Genomic DNA, 19,266 nt, shown 5'->3' on the forward strand with positions numbered 1-19,266 from the left:
CTTGCGGGACAAGGCCAGGACTGCCCCCTGACGTCGGTGGGAGCTTCTGCTGATGTCGGCGGGCACTCCCGCTGATGTCAGTGGGCGTTCCCGCTGATGTCAGTGGACGTTCCTGCTGATATCACAGGACACACCCACATTTAAAGGGAAAAAGTGGCGGGGAGTCAAGACCCCACTCCTGCGACCCAGAGAATTTGGGTGTTGACCCGGAGAACCGGAGAAGCGGTGCTTCACCCGGAGATCTCTGGGTCAAACCCGGAGAGTTCCCAGGTATGACTATACCTTGTAGTAAATAAGTGTCACTAAAAGAAAAAGGAATGTGTTTTTGGAGGAACCATACAAGTGTGACCTTGCCTAAAGAGAGGGAGTTAAGTCAAACTGCTACTTTTAGGATGTGTTTAAAAAGAAAGAAGTCCTTAGTATTGCCCACGTGAATGCAGAAAAACATGTAAAATGTGTGATAATAAAGTGCTAAGAAGACGTGAGGTTTAATACCTGTATAAAAAGAACAGCAAACAGTGTGGAATAACGATTCATCGGAGGTGCCGTACAGTCTGTCGGCTAAAGTCTTGTCGATGTAAAATGGTAATGTTTTACCGGATATGAGCTGTAATAAAGAATGTTGAGTTAGAAATCTATTTGCCATTTTAATGCATGTATACCAGCTTGTAAAAAATGATGACCCTCTTATAGGGCTATTCTTTTAGGGAATGTGTGACGAATAAAGCACAAATACAAGGGTATAGAAAAACGTCCATCAAGCTCAACCCTTTTCCTGTTCCTTGTTTACAGCTGTTGATCCAAAAGGAGGCAATAAAACATATAACATACACAAAACATTTGATAATAATACAAAACCAAGAGGATACTTAAGCACATGCTTGGGAAACTTCTCTCAGCTCACAGGCTTCTCCCGGACGCCATTTTGCGCAGCTTCGTTCTGAGTCTCCTGACCCCCAACCGATTATCCCAGAATCCCTTGTACCTTCCAGAAAGTGGTTCCGCTCGAGTGGTGTATTTTCACACAGACCGTCTATCTCCTCCATTACATGGTCATACAGGACATCTCTGGAAAGAGGGTTATTCCTCACAGAGATTCCCTGTATGACCAAGTTATGGAGGAGGTAGACGCTCTATGTGATAATACAGTATCTTTTGCCCCAGCTGTCGGACCCCCTGTGGGGTATCCCATCTCCGTTTGGTTCCATACATAGTGCATTACTATGCAAATGACCTTACATTGTAAAACCAGATTGCTTATCTTACATACACCCAAAAGCATATATTTATATATTAAATGTAATATCACATTTAAAAGGCGCCTTTGATTTCTTACAAGCTTATTGTATATGCAGCTATAGACAGGGTAATGAAATTAGACCAAAAATTATATCAGAAGCACTCTACCACTACTATAAATTAATGCATTTCTGTTTCCGCAAAATTTTCCAATTTTCCAATTTTCAGTTTAATTGTATTTTTTGAGACTTTTTCTTTACTGGTTGCCATTGACAACCATATCACCCGAAAGGAGTACTATGAATTTACATCATATGGCAGATATTTGTAAAATGTAAGAGTTGTAAAAATGACTCAACTCTTTAGAAATAAAGTACCCTTTCTGCCATTTACGATATGGTAATAGGGAAATGTATAAATAATAGTGACATTTTTAATTTTTTTTTGTTTTTCTTTTAGTTCACGTGACATGCTTGATTGCATATATATGCTCTGGCGTTACTTGGATTACAGTTATGTTTATGATTGCTATAGCAACAATAACTGTAACTACTTATTCATCATTTTTTTAGAAATTGTGTACTGCCGCTTTAAACTTTTTTTTTTTACTTAACAATCAACTACTGTATAGCAACAAGATGGCGTCCGTCCGACAACCAAACTAAAACTGAAATGTTTTTCTCTGCAGCACCCCTAAAGACAGAAATGCAAATTGCTCTTATTTGAGAATTACAGTCTCAGAATTGTATTACAGGATTTGCTTGTCTTCTGGTGAGAGAACTTGCAATGATTTGAGACTCAAAAGTTATATAGTTTGAATAGTTATGAAGTCATAACCGTATTATTTATCATTGCTGCGGAATCTGATGGCGTTATAGAAAACAATAATAATATTCCACACTTCATATACTTTTTTAATTTTTCCAGAAAAATTATCAAATAATCCAATAATAATAATTTACCAATAATCCAATTTAGGAACCTGTGTTGGGGGGTGACTAAGCTTCAGCGCATTATGTGGTGGTCATGTGGAGGCTACTTCACAGACCTTGATTTACAACTTCCTGGGGTGTTCAGGGGAGCTCAGAGGATCTCCTCAACTGGCCCATGATCCCCACTGCCTACAAAAGCGGGATAGTGGGGCAGCTACAGCAGGATAGCGCCTGAAAATTGGGACTCTCCCACAAAATCCGGACACTCAAGAGGTATGTAGGAATCATCGAGAGCCTAACTATCCCTAGAAGCCCTTTCACAGTTGCCTATGTTCCCACTTTCGGTGAACTGACTGACCGATGTGTGCGATGGGCAGGGGTGTACCTAGAGTATTTGGCAGCTGGTGTGGATCCTGTATGTAGCACCCCCACACACACACAAATATTTATTTCACTAATTTGTAAACTGTATGTCAACTGGGAAAAAACTAGAAATCTGACAAAATAAATTATTAACCTATAAGTAAATTATATAAGTTTAAATAAATAACATTTACTGGACAGATATGGTATAGCATAACTCCTATCACAAAATACTGAGCCAGACATTGATGATGGCACAGCGTAACTCACTATACACTAAAACAAAGAAAACATAAAGCATTTTTGTATTGGTTGAGGTGATTTGTGCAACACTGCTAAAAGTCTTGGCTCGTTGGTCTAGGGGTATGATTCTCGCTTAGGGTGCGAGAGGTCCCGGGTTCAAATCCCGGACGAGCCCAACTTTTTTTCTAGTTTTGATACGAAGCCTATTGCCATTGACAACCATATCACTATATCATATGGCAGATATTTGTAAAATACCTAGATTACTGATTTGTATTGACACACCAGAAGAGGGGCATTGAGCATATATGGGGGGGCAGAGTGGCATATCTGGGGGGCAGAGTGGCATATCTATAAGTAAGGTGCATTATGAATTAAGGAGGGACCTTAAAATGGCTATTGGTTTTCCAAATTTCTGTTTGTATATAACTGCATAATGGATACCAAAAATGTTAAAACACATGTATTCCTAATCGGGTATGGCCTATAATCGGGCCAATACGTCATATACAAAAAAATGCACACCTGCTCTGTATTTTGTAGACGAGGTGGCCGAGTGGTTAAGGCGATGGACTGCTAATCCATTGTGCTCTGCACGCGTGGGTTCGAATCCCATCCTCGTCGAATGTTTTGGCTTTTTCTTATTAAGACATTGGATCTGCAGTAGGTGCTTGCTGTCTCCCATTGTCAGCGAAGGAGTTAACCACTGAATTTCAAAACCATACGAATGGCTCGTTGGTCTAGGGGTATGATTCTCGCTTTGGGTGCGAGAGGTCCCGGGTTCAAATCCCGGACGAGCCCGCTTTTTTTACTGATGACCTTTTGCATGTTGGTGTTGATAGCCACTCAAACGGAGTTCTATGTCTCCTAACCAAAATGCAGCCTTATTATCAGCTATATATGGCTTCAACATTGAAGCATCTGATGTCAGAGTAGGATAGTGCTTACCAATCTAAAATGACAACAATACAAAGTGATGTGCACCTGGAAACTCCTTTAAAACATAGTAGTGCTGCTAGCGCTCACACAGTAGGACTCCACCACTCATTAAATATACGTGAAGTGTTAACCGTGCATTTAATCTCTTTGGCACATAATTGTTAAATGCTACAGTGTGCAAGGTCTGGTACACACATTTCATGAATAACTGACTCGATGGCGTCAGTCTAAATTGTCAGTCTAGGGGATTATTCCAATCTGCTTGTGTAAAAAGTGCTAAATTGGGATCTTGCAAGGCTTTGCATTTGTATGCAAACCGGGGAATGTGTATATCTCGACACCTTTCTCTACTAGCTACTATAGACAAAATTATGATAGTTATGATATTCAACAAAAGGGACAAGATCATTTATTCCCCTTTTCTGCTCAACTGTTAAAGCATCCCGAGGTGGCCCCCTCCTTAAAATCTGGGTTATTGCAAAAAGGTTGAAAGAAAGAAGTTTTCCACTGCAAACCAATATGGTTTCCACGCTCTTATTGTTGAAAAAAGGAGTGGGTTTTTTTTAACTGGTGGTGGGAGTTGGGCAAAACAATATAAAGCTGCTACATTGTAATCCTGTACTATGGGTCGGTTTAGGCCCACTTTTTGTTTGTCTTGTTGTAAGAAATGATGACCCTCTAACAAGGTTATTCTTTTGGGGAATGTGTGATGAATAAAACACATAACAAGCCTATAGAAAAACGTACCGTATTTCCCCATATATAAGACGCACCTTTTTTAGAAAAATTTGGGGTCTAAAAACCGGGTGCATCTTATATCGTGGTGGTAGATTTTGTAAAAATTTTTTTACCAGAACGGCGACCTGCTGCTTACCTCTGTGTTGCTCAGCAGCGTCTCTTGATCCGTCAAGGGGACACAGGAACCCAGAGTCGCGTGAATGTACATCACATCCTGTTCCTGTTTAAGCAACGCAGAGGGAAACAGCGGCCCCCACGAGAGTCTGCAAGCGGCACCAGAAGATCTGCAGTTCAGGTAAGAGTGGGGGAGTAAATGAATGAATATGTGTGTGTGTGATAGCATGGATCCGTGTGTAGGGGCCACAGGGAGGCTGAAAGTGATGTGCATGTATTGGCTGCCTGAGCATGATAGGAGTGTGATTGCTAACAATTGCTAGCAGCTAACATCAATCACACTCATATCATACCCAGGAAGCCAGTACAATAACTTTATGTAATATATATTTGTTTAAATTTAGGGCCCCAAAATTAAGGTGCATCTTATACATGGGAGCGTCTTATACTTGGGGAAATACGGTATACTGAAATTGAATTAGGTCACTGCTACATAAAACATATAACATACTCAAAACATTTGATAATAGCACAAAACAAAATTGATACTTAAGCACATCATTGGGAAACTTCTCTCCGCTCACAGGCTTCTCCCGGACGCCATCTTGCGTAGCTTTGTTCTCAGTCTTCTGGCCCAGAAAACCTTTGTTCACTGCGTTCTCTTTTCTTATACTGAGTATTGCAGTCCCCAACCAATTATCCCAGAATCTCTTGTACCTCCCATAAAGTGGTTCACCCGACCCCTCTTTCCAGAGATTTCCTGTATGACCCAGTTATGGAGGAGATAGGCGGTGTACGTGAAAATACACAAATCTATGTGAAAATACAGCATCTTCTGCTTCAGCTGTCGGTCCCCCCGGTGAGTATCCCATCTCTGTTGGAGCCTTTCATTCTAAACCCTTCGTAGTCCATTACTATGCAAATGACCTTACATTGTGAAACCAGATACCTCACCTTACAGAAACCCAAATCTTCCCAAAAGCATTATGAATAAAATGTAATATCCCATTTTAAAGGCACCCTTCATTTCTTAAACTGTTGAAGAGTAATCATTGTTACCCAAATTCCAAATAAATTTCCTGAAAGCTTTAATCATTGTATTGTTATAATTTTTTTATAATAAATAACAAGAACAGTTGAATAAGCTGATTTTGCGTCCTATTGTATTCCCAAATTGGGCATATGTGGTGGACACCTATAGGTGGTTAGACATAATGCTTGTGATTTGGTTTTGTTTATAAGAAAGCTTGTGACCTTCCCATATTTGTCGAGGAGGGTAAATATTTGAGGTATAGTAAGTTGTGGGTAAATATGGAGTCTTGAGATTTAAGTATAACTCCAAAGCCTCAATCTTTACCAGAAGTCTCTGAGTACAGAAAACGCTTCCTTTGGAGGGGAGATAAACAGCAGCCAGAAAGCTCACCAGACATATGGCTCCTGAATCTAAGACAAGAACAAGGACTGATTATGATCACACAGTTTGCGCTCTATGTTGGATCTATAGCTAACCATTATCGCTTTTCTGTGCTTTCGTCTCCACAATTTTAGTTGAAATATATCTATGCAGTAAAAAACAGGAAGGTAAAAGCGCTAAGAGCAATAAAATAAATAGTCCTATAAATAGCAGCAGCCCACTCGCCAAGGTTTCCTCTTCTTGGCTTGGTAAATAACTTGGAGGTCACAGGAGATAGTGGTTGCACATAGAGGAGAAGAAAGTCACAGTAAAATAATATGTGGCTGGCACCGTGTGGTAAAGAGTTAAGGAATCGATACTCACATTTTTGAGGGACTTAAGCAATTAGTCCCACAAAACTTGCATGGGCAATACAATCCTCGCCTGGGGATATCTTTAGCAGCAGTCCTGTGTAGTTCTTTTTTTTGGTTCTCAGGATAAGGTGCACATAAAAAGTTAAACAGGCATAGTGCTTTCTGTATATATATATATAAAATGAATAAAACAAAATAAAAACAGTTCACTATATACTCACAATATGGTGAGCAATAAATGGATTGCTCACACCTTCTGGCGTAGGTGGAATGATCCCCACCAAGGATATAAAACTATGTTTAAAACCTTAAAGGGATACCAGGAGCAGAAAAGAATGGTTTTTAAAAAAAACTTATTTATTTTCAGCTTTCTGGTTAAAAACCATTAAAAGGTCAATAAAAATAGCACATACGCGTTTCACCTACTAAATAGGCTTCCTCAGAGTGAAATATATCTATGGTCTATGTTCTTCTGTCAGACTCTCCACAGCTTTTATTCCGGCATTAAACACCTGTTCAGAGAAGCATACAATCTATTCTCCTAATACCCATCACCTGCATACTGAAACAAACCACCTGTTCTCCCCTCCTCAACATCTCCAGGCCACTGACTTCTACACGTGACCCATTACAATCAAATCATCTCTTGCCTGCTGCCTCATTCCCCTCATAACTGATTGTTCTTTCCATATCTATGCTCTATATGTAACACTATATAAAGCAATAGGAGCCTGTGTGAGCTGCTTGACCTCTGTGGGCTGGGGGCAGTAAATCACCAACATCTGCCTTGTTCCCTCTCAGGATATCAATGGCTCGTTGGTCTAGGGGTATGATTCTCGCTTCGGGTGCGAGAGGTCCCGGGTTCAAATCCCGGACGAGCCCTTCTTTTAAAAATGCAAACCGCAGACTATGCTAAAAGTTACTATTACACGTTTATATCATATGAACACAAATGCAAATTAGCTCATCTGGAGAACAATGGACTGTTTGAGTTTAGGTGGATTGGGTTTTCATTGTTTGCCAAATTAGGTGGCAATAGTGACTGTGTTGCAATGGCGCTGTGGCTTAGTTGGTTAAAGCGCCTGTCTAGTAAACAGGAGATCCTGAGTTCGAATCTCAGCAGTGCCTAACATACAAGAGCGTTTTTAAGACTATTTTTATTAAGAAAAAAAGCTTTTAGAGTGATGTCATAATACCCGATCCCTGCACGGTAGAAGGGATCAGGCTTTTTACTAACATCATGCCAGCACATTGTCAGTCATCATGGTAGCAGCAGCCATATCGGGCTTCCTGCTCCATGGGCCAATCACTGCGTGAATGCAGTAAGCAGATATTAATTTAACTTTTTCCAGTATAAGAGACCTTGACGATTGCCCCGAGATTGATCTTCAGCATTTTCTTTAGGTTACGACAAAAGCCAATAAGTTTAAAAATTAAATGCACAGCTTCCTCTTCAATAGAAGTCTTGCACTTTCCACGTTTATATTATATGGACACAAATGCAAATAAGCTCCTCTGGCGAACAATGCATTTCCATTTGAGGTGGATAGGCATTTTCTACCAAACTCATGCACATGCATTGGCGCTGTGGCTTAGTTGGTTAAAGCGCCTGTCTAGTAAACAGGAGATCCTGAGTTCGAATCTCAGCAGTGCCTATTTTAAAATTAAAAATTTATAAATAAGTCAAATACTGCAATTGCTCGATTATAAGATGAGCTCCTAAAATGTGATTATTAATTTAGGGAAAAAAGAAAAACCCTGAATCTCCACTCTATAGGAAAAAAAAGGTTTACTAGTAAACATTGACATGTAAACTATTTTATAGTTAATAAAAGCTATTGACAGACTAAGACAAACCGATACATTAGGCGGAGAGAGCCCTGCTCATAAGCTTAAAATCTTGAGGGAATGGGGTGACAAACATAAGGCACAGAGAAAGGGTCAGAGGTAGTGTGGTGGTTGTATCAATGACAATGAAGTTCTAGCAGCTAAGATGGTGCGGCTTCTCTGAAGAAGTGGGTTTTGAGATGTTTCTTGAATGTTGGGAGAGAGGGAGGGTGAATGCTGAAGGTTCTTTGGGAGTAGATTCCAGAGATATGGGGCAGCTCGAGTGAAATCTTGTAGACGGGAAAAGGAAGAGGTGTATCTCGAAGCAAGTGAGTCAAGAAGAAGGTGGTGATCAACAGTATCAAAAGCAGCAGAGAGATCCAATAGTATTAGAATAGAGAAGTTACCTTTTGCTTTGGCAGAGAGCAAGTCATTGGAGACTTTTGTTAGAGCCGTTTCAGTAGAGTGAAGGGGTTTGAAACCAGACTGTAGAGGGTCAAGGAGGGAATTAGAGGAGAGGAAGTTAGTGAGGCGATTGTACACAATCCGTTCAAGCAGCTTAGAGGTAAAAGGAAGCAGAGAGGTAAAAGGAAGCAGAGACACACCTTCTGTGTCTGTAACAAGGCCAAACATTCAAGGGTATGTAAACATTTGATCAGGCCCATTTGGATGATATCTCCTCTTAAATTAGACACTGTGAGAAATGTCAGTCTGAGGCTCATCAAGTCTCACACTTGAAGAATCTCACTCTGTAAAATGCTCAGATGCAACACTGCCGTGTCACATAAAGCAGTCACAGTAAAATGAACGGATTGCCTGCCTGCTCTGCTCTTATATAGACTCTCTCTTTTTTTACTAGTCTGCTTTTTTTCTGTAAAAGATGCAGCTCAGCCATTGGACAAACTCTCGGCACGAAGATCAGCACACTCAATGTCCCTCCTCTTAGAGCTGGCTAAACAATGAGATTCTCTTCCTCTATGTATAGTTAAGATGGCAGCTGCGGGGATGGAATTAATGAACTATTTTGTTTCTTTCGAATATATAATTTTGCAATAAAATGTCTTTTCATTTCCAAGGCCAGAGGTGCTACCGTTCCACCCCCATGCCCTGTCAATAGTACTGTATGACATCATCATAATGTATCCGAGTTCTACCTTTGTTGTCTTCTAATGGTATTGTCCACACTGGGTCACAGTGACAGCTGGAGAGATCCATGATGATATTAGTTGGTTAAACAGTGGGCATCCTGACCCCAGATCATGGTCCTCAGGGAAATGGTTTCTATACAGATGTATTAATTTCCAACAAGGGAATGTTTATAAATACAATGTATTTTTTATTAAAAAAAATACCGTATTGGCTCGAATATAGGCCGCACTTTTTCCCCCCACTGCCCGGGCAGGCAGCGGGGTTAGGATACAGATCCCCCGCAGCGGTGCAGGGGACCTGTATCCTACTGTCTGATACGCTCAGACAGCCTCCCGTGCCAGCACTTCCCACGGGGGGGGGTGCCGGCACGGGAGGTTGTCTAAGCGCATTGTGCAGATCGTCCGCACGATGTGTTTTACCTCTGCCCCCCCCCCGTACTTACCGGAGCAGACTCCCGGGTGTCTTGCGGGGCCGACGGGGAACATCTACGCAATACAACTTCCGGTGCGGGCACTGGATGTGCCGGGACCGGAAGTTGTATACGCGTATTGCGTAGATGTCCCCCGCCGGCCCCGCAAGACATCCGGGAGTCTGCTCCGGTAAGTCGGGGGGGGGGTGGTCAGAGGAGGACAGTGGTAGCGTATCTCGGGGAGGGAGGACAGTGGTAGCGTATCTCGGGGAGGGAGGACAGTGGCAGCGTATCTCGGGGAGGGAGGACAGTGGTAGCATATCTCGGGGAGGGAGGACAGTGGTAGCATATCTCGGGGAGAGAAGACAGTGGTAGCGTATCTCGGGGAGGGAGGACAGTGGTAGCATATCTCGGGGAGGGAGGACAGTGGCAGCGTATCTCGGGGAGGGAGGACAGCGGCAGCATATCTCGGGGAGGGAGAACAGAGTGGCAGCATGTTTTTTTGGTGCTTTTTTAAAGAAAAAAAACTTTTTCTTTAAAAAAGCACCAAACTTTTAGGGTGCGGCCTATATACGGGGGCGGCCTATATCCGAGCCAATACGGTATGTTTCATTGTCTCGTGTTCACTTGTATTATATGAGCCATACTATATGTTTCTTATTCTGACTAGGACAATCAATTTACCTTGTTGTAGGCCCATAAGGACAAGGGTAACAAGAAAGACAAGGGTGGTATTACAAGAATATCAGTTTAGTTGCACTAATAAAGACTAATTCATTTTTATAATTATTTAACAATTTAATTAATTCAATTTAACCCCCCTCCCCATTAGTCAGTGGTTTCTATACTGATGTATTTATGACCAACATGTGCAAAAAGTTACAGCTAAAGAAAGGGTAAAACGTGCTGTGGTGGTAAGGTCACAGTGGCAACCGAGTCCCTAAACTTTATGTTCTAGGACCGCACTTCCCACAGGGGGTTATGCCGTACCCTCCTCCCCTCCCAAGCTGAAGCCTAGGAAGGGCTGCATTTTGTAGTATTCTCCTTGAAAGGTGTACCGACGTAAGTCTTTAAGGGGGTAGTGGCCAGGAGTCACAACACCCCCCCCACACACACTTGAGTAGTGTCTTTGTGATGGATAGGCCTAGCCAAGTTTGGAAGAAGGGGCTAGTCATGCATAGGGGTCAGGCTAGGCCCAGACAGACTTCAGTGGGCAGTGGTTGAGAGTGGGTGTGGCAAACATCAATCCCCTCAAATTGTAAACTGACCTGGGGAAGCATCGTTAAATAGTTATCTAGACATCTTTTTGTGGACATAATCATACTTCCAGAGGGAGAAGGGAGGACGGAAGATAGATTGGGATGTGAGAGCTACGTAAGTCTAATGAGCAGGGCCCTCTTAACCTAATGTATCGATTTGTCGATTGTCTGACAGCTGTACTTTTGTCCTACCATTTACTCTGAGAAGCGCTAAGTAAATTGTTGGTGCTATTAAAATAAAAGATAATAATAAGGTTTCAAAATAATTGGATATATGAGGACATGATAGAAGGGAACTCACCAGTGCATATGTGTTTCATGAAACGGTGCCTTTAATAGTAAGGTAAAGTATTTTAGTTTCCATGAAAAACAGCAAATGACCCCGACGTGATTTGAACACGCAACCTTCTGATCTGGAGTCAGACGCGCTACCGTTGCGCCACGAGGTCATCTGTTTGAATGCTGTCATAACATATTTAAATATGAGGCCCACCTCTATTGTCTTTCAATGGTGTGGCCCACACTGGGTTACAGAGACAGGCTGAGAGGTCCGTGATGATATTAGTTGGTTATAGTGGCCATCCTGGTACAAGCCCATGGTCCTGACAGAACCATATTGGCTGCATCTAGAGTACCCATCTGTTTCTAAATGTCTCTACTAGTAATCGTCCAGCGATACCCTTTTTTTTTTATTGAAGCCTTGAGGTCAGTGACCTCACTGTGAAAAAAAAAAAAGTGCCAAGCGCCAAAGTGCCGTAAGGCCACAGAAAAGGAATGTTGCATCACATGGTGATTAGCCAACCTTCAGGACATCATCAAGAAGCAGCATAGATCACAGCAAACAAGAATGAATAAGCATTAGCTGTAACAACCATAAAGAAGAAAGAATAATCATCATAAAGGATCACGCACCAAGAATACTTTCTTTGCAACATTTTAACATAACATCATGAATTACCAGCAAGGCTGCATATCAGAATGACACACTTAGAGTTGTCAGCTCAAGGTGTGCAGGAGCTTTTCATAATCACACAATCAGCATCCTCCATTCATCATGTTCTGTTTCTCCGTAAGGAGGAACAGGTAAGGATCAACCTCACTGACAATACCAACTACAGGGTTGAGCTGGGGCCAGACCCAGGACAGTTTCCATTACAGTTATAGTGGGTAAGTTCACTAACCATATTACGTAGAATTATTAAATCATCATATTCATTCACAAATTCTATTTTACTAGATAAAACTCTTTAATGAAAACTTTTAAGATACAGTGTATCTGTTTTTATGAATTTAATTTCCCATGATGCAACATGATGCAAGTGCCAAAGTGTGTGTGCCTGTTTGTGAGAGAAACCATGTGGTTGGCGTCAGAGGACCCTGTGACGAACCATGTCTGGTCTTCACTGTTATTATTATTATTATATTTATGTGTAGCCGGTTTGAATGTGGCTGCAGCTCCAGCCTTCAAAGAGACGATCCTATAATCTGGCTGGGGCTCTTAATCAGCCAGCACAGCCCTATCTGCCCAGACGGCACCCGCACTACAGGGGGGGATAACACAGGTGGGGGAACCCATTGTATCCCTTAATCCCCTCACCTGATACATCCCCTGTAGACTGATGGGATTTGTGATGGGATGTGACTGATGGGATTGGGGGTTGGGTTTGGTGCACAGTGAATGGAGATTGTATATAAGTTCTGTGTGTTTGTAATAAAGGGAGTTCTGTTTTTAACCTCAAAGCATGAAGTTCTGTCTCATGATTGAGGGAAGTGCTGGTCTGTGACTGCTTTCTTCGGACAGCCACAGCGTGTCCGCTTACTGGGAGAGGGAAGGAGCTGACGGGCGGATGTGTCCACTCTGGGGCACAGGACGATCCGTCACATTGGTGGCAAGCGGTGGGATCTACTCCTTCCAGGCCAGAGCGGACCAAAGCAACTAGCCGCAGAACAAAGTTATACCCTGGCGAGGAAGAGCCAAACGGATCCACAGATGGAGTGGATTGAACAGTCACCGGGATGCGGGGTGACTTGGAGGGGAGTCGAGACCCTCGAATCGGAGACTCCAGTATGGGAGTTTGAGAGACGGACCCGAGCCCGGCTCGTGAGATGGAGAGCGGCCCTAGAAAAGTGGAGCGCCCGCCAAGGTACACATCTGCCCACCCTAGAACAACGAATCAGGGACCAGGTGAATGGGAGGCTCTACTTGTTCGGGGGACCTGCATCTCCAGGTGAGGTTGCAGAGCTAGAGAGGCTGGTCCGACAGGAGATTGGGCTCGAAGAGGAGTACCGAGCCATATACTGGGAAGCCCGAGGCCCGCAGCGAAAATCCAATAAGCCCCATTCTCCGGAAGGGATGGATGTTGGCGGGCCTGGCCTGTTGTGGGAGGCATTCGAGGAAAGGGGTGTCTTTGGCAATGGCAACATGGACCGATGGTGGGACATTAGTGACAAGCGCTGGAGAGCCCTGCCGCCCACTGCAACAAGTGAACTCAGCCAAGACCTTGAGAGACTAGTAGACAGAGAATGGTGCCTCGAGGCAGAATACTTGGCGCTGTTCGAGGGGAGCTACGCCCTGCAGTGTGACCTGACAGATGTCACAGAGCGAGCTCCGGAGGCCGCTCACTGTAATTGGCAAGCCTCTGGACTTGAAGGTTCAGCCACTCTGCCCCTGGTATTCCAGCCAGAGCCCGAAGAGGTGAAAGTGGGCAATCACTTTTGGGAGGAAGTCTTCCGGGCGATTATGGACCGCATGCAGTCACCGGAATTTGAGGCAGCGGTCTATGGGTTTCCACTAGAGGCGGCAGAAGCGCCGACAACAGGGCAGAGGGACGCTGTTCTCTGCCCAGCACCATGCGCCCCTCCTCCCCCGGCTGAAGTGCCGGCAGCGGGGCAGAGTGCCGCTGGCCTCTGCCCGCCCCACAGTGAAAGGTCCCTGCCTGCTAGCAGGGACCCACCAGGGCAGTGCGACGCGATCCTCTGCCCAGCACTGCAAAATGCCAGACTGGCAGAAGAGCCGGCCACGGGGCAGAGTGCTGCTGGCCTCTGCTCATCCCCCAGCACATTGTTCCCGCCGGCTAACGAGGACCAACCAGAAGTGCTGGCACCCGGAGAGAGAGTCGCTGACCTCTGTCCTGCACCAGCAATCCTCGCGCTGGCTGAAACGCCGGCAACAGGGCAGAGGGACGCTGTTCTCTGCCCAGCACCATGCGCTCCTCCTACTCCGGCTGAAGCGCCGGCACCGGGGCAGAGTGCCGCTGGCCTCTGCCCTCACGAAAATGAAAGGTCCCTGCCTGCTAGCAGGGACCCACCAGGGCAGTGCGACGCGATCCTCTGCCCAGCACCGCAAAATGCCAGACCGGCAGAAGAGCCGGCCACGGGGCAGAGTGCTGCTGGCCTCTGCTCATCCCCCAGCACTGTGTTCCTGCCGGCTAACGAGGACCAACCAGCAGTGCTGACACCCGGAGAGAGAGTCGCTGACATCTGTCCTGCACCAGCAATCCTTGCGCTGACTGAAACGCCGGCAACAGGGCAGAGTGCTGCTGGTCTCTGCCCGCCCCACAGCGAAGGGTCCCCACCTGCTAGCAGGGAACCACCAGCGGAAGAGCTAGCCACAGGGCAGAGTGACGCTGTTCTCTGCCCAGCACCATTCCCTGCACCAGCAGAAGCACTGGCAACCGGGCAGAGAGTCGCTGACCTCTGCCCTGCACTGCTTACACCCCCATTATCTGGCTCTCCCCAGCACGAGCATCCGGGAGGGGGCGCAGGCGGCGACCCTCCCCAGCGGCCGTCACCAATTATGGGAGGAAGGGCAACCGGCACTCCTCCCCAGCGGCATGGTCCAGTGGGCAAAACGAGCCCTAGCTCGGAGAGCCAGGTAGGGGTAAGTGAAACTGCTGCTGCTTTGGAGTGGGCTCTTGTTGTTTGGGTGGGGGAATGTGGAGCGGACTCGGGACAAGCCCGTAGTCAGGGTAACCATGGGAGGGTTCCATCAGGTTGGGAGGGAGCCGAGTCTGGGCTGAGGGCCCAGAGGGGAAAGGAAGCCCTGGAGAAAGGTCTCCCATGCCTGCAGAGGAGACTAAAGAGGGCTGCCCATTGGAGAGGCTTCTGGGCTGGCCTCTTACCCTTTGACTACGGGCCAGGCCTAGGAGCCTGGGTGACTGACATGGGGCTGCCAGGGTGCCCCAGAGGCCGCACGCCCGCTCTCCCTACCCCGCAGGACTAGAGACAGTAGAGGCCCGGTCATCCCCAAGCCGATCCGTTAGGGATCTGGCTGTGTCTGCCGGACGTTTGCACAAGAGGGGAGTAATGTGACGAACCATGTCTGGTCTTCACTGTTATTATTATTATTATATTTATGTGTAGCCGGTTTGAATGTGGCTGCAGCTCCAGCCTTCAAAGAGACGATCCTATAATCTGGCTGGGGCTCTTAATCAGCCAGCACAGCCCTATCTGCCCAGACGGCACCCGCACTACAGGGGGGGATAACACAGGTGGGGGAACCCATTGTATCCCTTAATCCCCTCACCTGATACATCCCCTGTAGACTGATGGGATTTGTGATGGGATGTGACTGATGGGATTGGGGGTTGGGTTTGGTGCACAGTGAATGGAGATTGTATATAAGTTCTGTGTGTTTGTAATAAAGGGAGTTCTGTTTTTAACCTCAAAGCATGAAGTTCTGTCTCATGATTGAGGGAAGTGCTGGTCTGTGACTGCTTTCTTCGGACAGCCACAGCGTGTCCGCTTACTGGGAGAGGGAAGGAGCTGACAGGCGGATGTGTCCACTCTGGGGCACAGGATGATCTGTCACAGACCCCAAAACCATTGGCAGTGACACTACAATATCCTGGTTGAACGGGGTATGTGTGTGAACATTTATCCTGAGCATTACTGTTCATAGCCATCAGGCTGAAAACTTGGCTCCCAACAGCACCATCTAGTGGGCAGCCATTGTAACTACTTCTTTTCCTAATTTAAATGATTCACCACTACAAAAACTAGATTACAGGCCAATGACAACTAACTGTATTCCCGACATCCATCCTTTTTTGGGGAATTTTGGTAGTGTAATTATGTCTATAAAGATGAATTTTCATTACTAACCAGGCAGCACAGGGAATATGTTAATGTATTGTGACGAGGTGGCCGAGTGGTTAAGGCGATGGACTGCTAATCCATTGTGCTCTGCACGCGTGGGTTCGAATCCCATCCTCGTCGGTTGTTTCTTTTCTTGTCTCCCCCAATCCTTGTGAGGGGGACAATTATGATGCACAAGGCTCAGACTAAGTCGTCAATTGTCAGAGAACAGGTGTGGCCAAACATGAGTCCTCTGTCCGTGTAAATTGTAAACTTACATGGTAGGCCTCGTATTACACATTTATATTATTTGAGCCTGTGACTAGCTTAGCGCACCGACATTTTTTCTTTTCCCTGTTTGTACATATTTGAGGTTGTTGGCTCCTCATCAGTCTGGTTGCAGCTTGCTGTCCAGGGGTTAATGGGGAGGAGGTTTAATTGCACCTCCCCCAACACATTAATAAGGTTTTGGTAGCAGTATAAACTGCCTTGTGTGCCCACTATGTAGGAGGTGAGAGTGGGTTCTCACCCTATTGAGCGTGTGCCTTGATGTGGCGGGTGAGCTTAATTATGCTTTGGCCAATTCATATAACCAAAACCTCTCATTTATATTATGTTTCTATATTTGTTGCCAACTTTATTAGGGTAAGAAGCGCAGACAGTTTTTGTTTTTGTATACATTGTACAGCCAATACACTGTTTTTGCAGCATGCTTACACCTGTTTGGTAGGCCTCGTATTACACATTTAAATTATTTGAGCCTGTGACTAGCTTAGCGCACCGACATTTTTTCTTTTACATGGGGAAGCGTTGTTAATGAGTTACCTTGGTATCTTTTTTGTGGATGGAATGATAATGGGGGGAACAGAAGATCTAGGGAAGTTGTAGTTTGGTCATACCCTTTACTGTGAGACACACTGAGTAAAGGCTTTTATATAGTGAAGGGTTGGTGGGAGCACACCCGTATTTAATTTAAAATAGATGTGTTTCATGAAATACTAACGTTAAGTGTTTTGTTTCCATGCAAAACAAGAAATGACCCCGACGTGATTTGAACACGCAACCTTCTGATCTGGAGTCAGACGCGCTACCGTTGCGCCACGAGGTCTTGTATAACACCCTCCTGTGCAAATGGTCTGTCGTTTGTTTGGAGGGGGAGTTTGCAACAAGTCTATGTTTTAGAAGGGTCCTTTATTATTTATATCCTTTATTTATATAGCACCAACAATTTCTGCAGCATTCCTCACAATCCATACATTCAAAGGGTATGACAAAATCAGAATTGACAGATGAAGAATAACCAATATATTTGGTAAAGAGAACCAGGCTCACAAATTTACAATCCCTTTAATCTCAGTATTTAACAAATAAACTAGAGAAGACTTCTAATCTCAAATTTGCCTTACAAAAAAAAAAATATATACATTCTGAGAAATGAACTGAAAAAAATAACATTTTTGATCCCTTTTCATCCTCCAAGGGGCACCTCAGATCATTATTGGTCCTAAATTGCTGCAAAGCTCAGAGTTTCAAAGATCTGTGGTCTTTAAAGATTCCCAAAAGAAGTGCCTGTGGTACTTATTACATCAAATAACATGCAGACAATATAATTTACATGAATTCAAAGCCATCATATAAAGTTCAGACATTTCCTAAATATTTATTTCACTTGTATTGTATCTGTATATTGCAATATGCAAATAGTAAATATGTTACGAATCTATGAAAAATCATACTTAAATAAAAAACATATGGCCCGTACGGGGATCGAACCCGCGACCTTGGCGTTATTAGCACCACGCTCTAACCAACTGAGCTAACCGGCCAGTGCGATTACAAGGCGGAATACTCAGAGAATGAATGTTGCATCACATAGTGATCAGCCAAGTTTCAGGATCTCACCACGAACCTCTCCTTTAGAAACAGAAAATAAGAGCTAACAAATAGGGATAAACATAAATCGTAACAGCAACTGCAACTATCAAAAACCACACATAAGAAAGAGCAGCAGACCAAAAAATCTTTCTTTATTACGTTTCACTATAACACCAAGTATCACCAGTGAGGTTGTGTATCAGAATGACACACCCCGAGTTGTTGTCGTCTCGGAGTGTGCAGGAGCTTTTCGTAATCACACAATCAGCATCCTCCATTCATCATGTTCTGTTTCTCCATAAGGAGGAACAGGTAAGGATTAACCTCACTGACGATACACATTACCGGGTTGAGCAGGGGCCAGACCCAGGACAGTTTCCATTACAGTTATAGTGGGTAAGTTCACTAACCATATTACGTAGAATTATTAAATCACCATAGTCATTCAGGAATTCTATTTTACTAGATAAAGTTTTTTTAATGAAAACGCTTAAGATACAGTGTATCTGTTTTTATCTGTATTTAATTTCCCATGATGCAATATGCTGATCGTAGTAAAATTTACATACCAGGAGGAGCTAAAAAAGCCCTGTCGGCCATCTTTGATGATACTCAATATATACTCAATATACTCAATACTCAATGACTTGTTTCACCTCCTGGACTGTGTGGCGCTGTGGCTTAGTTGGTTAAAGCGCCTGTCTAGTAAACAGGAGATCCTGAGTTCGAATCTCAGCAGTGCCTTTTTTATTTTTAAGCCTTAATACATTAAGACAGTGGCATAACTACAGGGGTAGCAACTACGAGTTGGCCTGTCTCTCTAGGAGGCCTTAAAGACCTCTGCGACCACTCGGTCCTGTCTCCTAATGCTGTTTCAAAAATGTTCAGAAAGGGCCCTTCCAACCTGGACCCAAGCCAATCCAGCTCGAAAGGACCTTTTATAAACAATTTTGAACCGGCACAGGATGGCAGGAAAACAGTGGCAAAAGTGGCACTCACAAGCTGTTCGGGGGCAAAAGGTGGCACATGTTGCTTGGTGAAGTTGGGTGCCCTGGAGCAGTCTTCGCACCGGGGCCCTTTGTTTTCCAGTTACGCTCCTGTATTTTTTTTTTTCTTTAGAGTGTGAAGTAAGAAGCCGTGGCACCTTCACTAACTATAAAGCGTAACTCTGGTGCAGAGTTGCCTCTTAAATTACAGAGGGACTCTCTAATCTAAGTCTAACGTTAAATGACTTTATTATACATGTGGGTCTCCTTTGCCATTGAGTAGGTAATGTTAGCCAAATATCGCATGCCTGCCTACAATGAATGTCACCGGAAGATAAAAGTTTATTGGA

General features: G+C 44.4%; 13 non-coding genes across 13 annotated transcripts; 8 read left to right on the top strand and 5 right to left on the bottom strand.

Moving 5' to 3' along the window:
- Window positions 1-2,880: 2,880 nt before the first annotated feature.
- Window positions 2,881-2,952, top strand: TRNAP-AGG (transfer RNA proline (anticodon AGG)). Its single transcript has one exon. It is a non-coding gene; the product is annotated as a tRNA-Pro (tRNA).
- A 367-nt stretch (window positions 2,953-3,319) lies between these two features.
- Window positions 3,320-3,401, top strand: TRNAS-GCU (transfer RNA serine (anticodon GCU)). Its single transcript has one exon. It is a non-coding gene; the product is annotated as a tRNA-Ser (tRNA).
- A 105-nt stretch (window positions 3,402-3,506) lies between these two features.
- Window positions 3,507-3,578, top strand: TRNAP-UGG (transfer RNA proline (anticodon UGG)). The gene has a single exon. It is a non-coding gene; the product is annotated as a tRNA-Pro (tRNA).
- A 3,567-nt stretch (window positions 3,579-7,145) lies between these two features.
- TRNAP-CGG (transfer RNA proline (anticodon CGG)) lies at window positions 7,146-7,217 on the top strand. Its single transcript has one exon. It is a non-coding gene; the product is annotated as a tRNA-Pro (tRNA).
- A 172-nt stretch (window positions 7,218-7,389) lies between these two features.
- TRNAT-AGU (transfer RNA threonine (anticodon AGU)) lies at window positions 7,390-7,463 on the top strand. Its single transcript has one exon. It is a non-coding gene; the product is annotated as a tRNA-Thr (tRNA).
- A 453-nt stretch (window positions 7,464-7,916) lies between these two features.
- TRNAT-AGU (transfer RNA threonine (anticodon AGU)) lies at window positions 7,917-7,990 on the top strand. Its single transcript has one exon. It is a non-coding gene; the product is annotated as a tRNA-Thr (tRNA).
- A 3,366-nt stretch (window positions 7,991-11,356) lies between these two features.
- On the bottom strand, window positions 11,357-11,428 carry TRNAW-CCA (transfer RNA tryptophan (anticodon CCA)). The gene has a single exon. It is a non-coding gene; the product is annotated as a tRNA-Trp (tRNA).
- Window positions 11,429-11,951: 523 nt separating this feature from the next.
- On the bottom strand, window positions 11,952-12,085 carry LOC128492958 (U8 small nucleolar RNA). The gene has a single exon (XR_008354167.1). It is a non-coding gene; the product is annotated as a U8 small nucleolar RNA (small nucleolar RNA).
- Window positions 12,086-16,114: 4,029 nt separating this feature from the next.
- Window positions 16,115-16,196, top strand: TRNAS-GCU (transfer RNA serine (anticodon GCU)). The gene has a single exon. It is a non-coding gene; the product is annotated as a tRNA-Ser (tRNA).
- An 895-nt stretch (window positions 16,197-17,091) lies between these two features.
- Window positions 17,092-17,163, bottom strand: TRNAW-CCA (transfer RNA tryptophan (anticodon CCA)). Its single transcript has one exon. It is a non-coding gene; the product is annotated as a tRNA-Trp (tRNA).
- A 644-nt stretch (window positions 17,164-17,807) lies between these two features.
- TRNAI-AAU (transfer RNA isoleucine (anticodon AAU)) lies at window positions 17,808-17,881 on the bottom strand. Its single transcript has one exon. It is a non-coding gene; the product is annotated as a tRNA-Ile (tRNA).
- A 247-nt stretch (window positions 17,882-18,128) lies between these two features.
- LOC128492956 (U8 small nucleolar RNA) lies at window positions 18,129-18,265 on the bottom strand. Its single transcript, XR_008354165.1, has one exon. It is a non-coding gene; the product is annotated as a U8 small nucleolar RNA (small nucleolar RNA).
- A 335-nt stretch (window positions 18,266-18,600) lies between these two features.
- Window positions 18,601-18,674, top strand: TRNAT-AGU (transfer RNA threonine (anticodon AGU)). Its single transcript has one exon. It is a non-coding gene; the product is annotated as a tRNA-Thr (tRNA).
- The last annotated feature ends 592 nt before the right edge of the window (window positions 18,675-19,266 follow it).

This window comes from Spea bombifrons, chromosome 4 (assembly GCF_027358695.1).
Source record: "Spea bombifrons isolate aSpeBom1 chromosome 4, aSpeBom1.2.pri, whole genome shotgun sequence".
Taxonomy (NCBI): Eukaryota; Metazoa; Chordata; class Amphibia; order Anura; family Pelobatidae; genus Spea; species Spea bombifrons.